This window comes from Nannobrachium achirus (assembly GCF_963921795.1).
Source record: "Nannobrachium achirus genome assembly, chromosome: 8".
In the NCBI taxonomy this organism is placed as follows: domain Eukaryota; kingdom Metazoa; phylum Chordata; class Actinopteri; order Myctophiformes; family Myctophidae; genus Nannobrachium; species Nannobrachium achirus.
The window spans coordinates 27,649,914-27,655,913 of NC_137817.1; positions in this window are offsets into that span (position 1 = coordinate 27,649,914).

The window sequence follows — 6,000 nt, forward strand, 5'->3', positions numbered from 1 at the left end:
CACTTTGAGAACCACTGGGATATATAACGAAATACACAAAACCTGAAGACATTGTATGTATCATAAAATCACACAACGCGGCTGAAATAGGACTGTTTATGGACTATTACTCTTACCTGCAAGATTGTATAGATTTTTCTGCCATGCTGAACAACAGTGGATCTCTCATACAGGATTGTCCTGGGGTGACTGGTATAATCAGCAAAGCTCTAAAGACATAGAGAGAGAAACAAACACAACAGAGAGCGGGGAGGTGAGCGGTTAATAATTCAGGGGATGGTGATGTGCAGAGTGTGAAGCAGTTTTTGAACATAATCAGCCAAAAAAAGATTAGATTCGTTTTTACTGCCAAAAGAAAAAAACAGGACCTAACAATTGTAAAAGAAAATAAGCAAAAACAATGGAATATTGAATGGCTACTTTGCTTTAATGCGATCTACCATTTCTGCTTAAAAGATAAGCCAGGTGCATTGTGATCCTGAGATAGCAGTTCTCATTTGTCCAGAAATATTGGATCTATCATGTCTGGAAAATTTAACAACACTCTGCTTGTAATATTTCAATGTCTGGTATATTTCTCACAATAACCATTTCACATTAATGTGTTTTATTGACAACTTATCGAGTCTATCGTGATTTTGACACCTGGATCTCCTATTTTTTCTCTCCAGCATGCTTTGACATTTGTCTCTGGGATGTCACCATTTCTGGCGACAGACACAGTACAATCTCTCAGCATTAATGAATTGCTACCTGGTTGTTTGTTGTGCATACATGGCACAATGGATGTAAAATTACACATTTTAAGTGAGAGCACCAACATCAGAATAGCATTTGGATTATGGTGGTAAATTGTGTGACTTTGAAATCTTTAAGATAAAACAACAACAACAAAAAACACGGTTTTGAGGAATTACATCCTAGGTAAGAGTGACAAAGGACCCAAATCCCAATGTCTAAAAGGCTGGTATGGTCCTTTAAATTAGTTGAATAGCACTGGAACAATACTAGATAGCCTAGATATTCTCAATTTTCAAAACAAAGCTACCTGGTGTATAATGTATCATGTAGCCCTCATATTGAAATTCCAGCGGGGCGGGACACAGAAGATAGAAGTAGGACACAAGTAAAAAATAAGAATACAAACAACTCCTTTAAACAAGGAAAAGAGATAATGTATAATCTATCCAGATTACATGGGCTGGGTGAAATTCGGTTGCAAAACAGTTGCAAGCCACTGCTGTAAGGGATGGCTTACACTTATAGCTTTCCCTCGAATTTCTTAATGCTTGGAGCTGCATGGCCAGAGACAGAGATAGAGGAGCCAATGAAAATCAGACTTGGGTTGGACCACGCAAAGAGAACAGAGAACCCCACCCAAGTTGTTTATATGATGACAACTCCTCACCAATATTCCCCACCTCCCCAACAGCCGACGCTGATCGAGCCAGCTAGATAACGACAGTATTTGCTCTGACAGAGGAAGCAGACCATTCGGCCCCTTTCAAAATGCAGTGGGGATCCTGTTAAGTGGAGGGGAAGTAACAACAGTGAGTACCATGACAGGGGACATAAAGCCTCACTGAGCTCCAGTTATTCAGAGCTGACGTGAACAACACAGACCCCTACATGCAGTGCTGTTCCCCCTACATCAGGCACTTCCCCCTGCATTTGAGGGGGGTCGTCTACACTACATAGAAGTGAGCTCATACGTTTCCACCACATTGCACATTTGGACCAATCTACCTGCCTTTAGGCTGGACAGGCTGCTTCTCTCAGAAGGTCCTGTTCCATGCCTGAGACCATCAACAGATGGGGAGGTTTGTCCACCTGATGTGCCCCCCTCCCCTGTTTTCTTTTTCTTTTTTAGGACAGATTCGTTGAGGGGGGGGGGGGGCTATTATTGTGTTTTCCATGCCCTTGACGCAGATGTGTGGGAGCCCAGCCCTATGCTGCCACATGCACTCAAGCTTACAGTGAACGGGGTGGTGGTGGTGGTGGTGGTGGGGGGGGGGGGGGGTTACATAAGCTGGGTCTGACCCCGTTTTTTCTGCCTCATGTTGCTCTTCATTCTGTTCACTCATCAATCCTCTCAGGTACCACACCGCACAATATCTGCTACTCTCCATCAACCCAATTTATTTTTTGTTCATTTTCTTTTTGAATGGTGCTGCAGTTGAGTCGCTGTTAAGCCAATCAGGTTTGACACTGTGATGCGGATAGGGGGGAAAGGGGGAAGAGGATGATGCAAATGCCACTGCACTCATTTAAATGAATTCTGGATTCACTCACGGGCTCAGCTAGCCTTACAAAATGCTGGCAGTCATAACATAAAGCACGCTTCCAGCTTCATGCCTTCATGATATACCGTACAGGTTTCTTTGTGCGTGTTAAGGGGAAAATCTCATGACTGCAAATGTCAGCCCAGAGGAAAAAAACAAAACACATGTTCTTTGTGGCAGCCCTGAACACCACCCTGCTAGGCCTAAGGGGGTTGAAATAAATGTGCATGCATTGAAACAGTTTGGTGTTGCTTGCTCAATGTTTATGGATAACGTTTCTATTATGTAAACATAGGAGCTTTTAAGTGTTACAGTGCTGTATCATCTTGAGTTATCTGTGGGTTTCACTGTGACTATAACACTAAAGGAAGGTTAAACGCAACCTATATAACACTAATGGGAGGTTAAATGCAACCTATTGTGCAATTCTGTCGTATCTTAAACAGCATCTTAGACATCTAAGATGTCTAGTATGTCTACGATCTTTACATGATCTTAGATATCTAAAGATGTTGGTCTACCAGTGGACTTTAATTAATATGGCAGATACCGGTATATGTGTGTCGATGCACTTTAAACCAGGGTTGGAACAGCGTGCACCAAGATTTTCTGTCTGGTCGACCTGTTGGATACACAGTGTTTGTGTATTGGCACCTCTCACTGATCTGACCACTCTCTCTGTGATTGGGTTGGTATGTGTTAACTGCTACACCTCGCCAGCAGAGTGAGCAAACCTGCTTTGCATTAAGACCATTCACCTCAGGTCCTCAACTCCAGAGTAGCCTACAGTAGACTACCAATGACATTGAAAAAAAGGAAAAAAAGAAAGAAAAACTGTTTTTTTTTTACATTACACAAGTAGACATTTCTGCAATTCAATGGTTTCATATTGGGTATCAAATAATAGAAACACGCTTCTCTCTCGTGTGGCGGACATGCATGCACTCACATGCACCTCTAAATGAGGTGTTTTGAATAAATTCCAGCCGCGTAGCATTTTCACTGTATTTGTCTTAGCAACTGGCTGGTTCAGATGACCTCAATTCGGAATACATTTGGATAAATGAGTTTTCCCTGTATTTTTCAAAGCTACAATGTTGCTGATGCGCTGACTCCATCAGCCATGCTTTATTAATACATGAAGTCAAAGTTAGGAAAGCCATTCTAGCTAGACCACCCAATGAGCGCTGATATAAACAAGACATTTTTAAGAGCTGTGTATTGTTATCTTTTCAACTTTCCTCTTTCGGTCAAAGTAAACAATGTGTGAAATAAATAAATAAATTGGACTGTAAAATTGCCTCTGGCAAACTGCCAGTATGACAGGGTGCACAAGCAGATAACTGGAAGACCCCTCTTCATTAAGAAGCATAGCAGAAAGCAGAGGGCTACATTTAGAGCGCAGCACATAGCAGCAGAATGTACATAGACAAGTCATCCATTACAAGCCCCTTAATGAAATACATAACCACAGTAGATTCCAGCCACCCACAGACCTGAAGGAAGAATAACTTCATTGTGGGTTAGATTATCAACACACAAGCGTCAGAATGGCAATGAAACTCACCATGGCTCCTACCCCACAAGGCAAGTTGTTGGCCATTGTAATGCATCAGTCTACCTTGTACCTCAAAGGTAGGCAAAGTGTCCCACAGCTCTAATTAATAGTAGGGTAAAGGGCATTAATTTTGTACCTTAAAAGTGCGTCTCCAAAAGAATTTAAGCAAGACATTCAATCTTAATGTGAATCTACAGTCTAGGCCTTTTTGAGCGGGTGCTCCTACATCTGGCTTTGTACGTATGTTCCACTTCGTGAGACGCTTAATGAAATTAACTCATAAATAGCACTGCTCACTTCACACTGTGTGTGTGTGTGTGTGTGTGTGTGTGTGTGTGTGTGTGTGTGTGTGTGTGTGTGTGTGTGTGTGTGTGTGTGTGTGTGTGTGTGTGTGTGTGTGTGTGTGTGTGTGTTTCCTAGGAAAAAGAAAGAACTCACACATGCTGCCTCTCACTTGCAATTAAGCACCTTGTGGTTGTGGAAGTTCTGATTGCACATAAGTTGCAGTCCAAGACAAGTTAAACATTTTCCTAATGTTCTTTTGAAATACTTTCTTTCCCCTACATTTCTGACGCTCTAAATATAGAATGGGCAACATGATAACATCATCTATTGGTAATAAAAAATAATATGAGACATCAACAGTATTCCTTTCAGACACTGAAGCATGGACCAATATAACTGAGGACATGTGACTGAGGCATTATGTCATCCCATGTGCACACATTGTGCTGTAGGATTTGTTCATCCCTATGTGAAAGGTAAGATGTAATGCTCTTTGTTATTAAAGAGGACTGACTTAAAAGCATGGCTTGTATTTGACAAATACTTGGGCTTGTTGGGACAGGAGCAGGGCAAATATTTCCAACCCCCCCAAAGCCCTGTCCCCTGTTCTCCTTTACACCCCCAAGGACAAAAATGTCAGGTGTTTTTTATCATTTGAGGAAATGATGACATGCTTGCCCTACAGCTAAAACTGACTTATGGATTTCAATTTGCGTAGAGCTTGAAAGCAAATGAAACACCTGGCTATACATTCCACAACATATGAGCTTCATAAAAGAGGGGGGGAAATAAATACAATATTGCGCCAAAGGTCCCTGAGCAAATCTGAGGCTACACCCCCCAATTCTGCAAAAAGAGTCATATTTTCAGGGTGGAGATAAAAGGTGGGATACAGGCACAAATCCATTTTTAAATCGACTATTGTGAAGGGTCCTGCAAAACACATTCCTGTCCCCTAACCTAACTACCCTGGTGAAAGGCAAGAATGCATAGGACAACTGGTTACAAGCTCCAACACAAAACCCTGTAATCTGAACACTCCACACTAGAGATAATAACATAGGTAGCTGTGTGAAGAGTGTGGTGAGCAGGGTCGTCAATTGGGTATGGCAGGGGTATGCAGCTGCCATACCCTGGGTTCAGGAGGGGAAATAAAAGTTACTTTTAAATAACAAAATGGTCACTTTAACAAGGTATTATAATTATATTCTCCACACTTGTATTCTACCCATCTTGAAAAAAATAGTATATTCCCAGGTTCCGCAGGTCAGCTGCACAGGTGCAATGCATTATTGTTAATTGTGGCACGTTTACTAACAATGATGTTTAGCTGCACTTCCAGGCTGCCATATCCAGCCCAAGAAATCGTAGAAACGGGGGGAAAAATAAAATGTATTTCTTAAAATAAATGTATCATGTCTGTTGCTAAGGTATGGCAACATGTTGCCATACCTTAGCTTTTTCTGAACTGACGCTACTGGTGGTGGTGGTGGTGTGTGTGTGTGTGTGTGTGTGTGTGTGTGTGTGTGTGTGTGTGTGTGTGTGTGTGTGTGTGTGTGTGTGTGTGTGTGTGTGTGTGTGTGTGTGGGAGGGGGTTACTCAAATCCACTGGCTGCAGGTTGTTGACAATTCAACATTTCCCCACCGTGATAAAGTCATATGCCTCCATGTGAGTGGAACTGCCAAATGACCTATGTCCAGTTCCCATGACTCATTTTATGCTCCAAGTGTGAACAAGTGTGCATTCAGAATTCTGTCAGGCCGGAGGGGAACATCCCCACCGCTTACTTTTAGCACATCCTCCATTTAGAACAGTTCTTCATTATGTTACTTGATGAATAAGACAACTCCTCATTGAGTAGTGCCCAAAAGTGT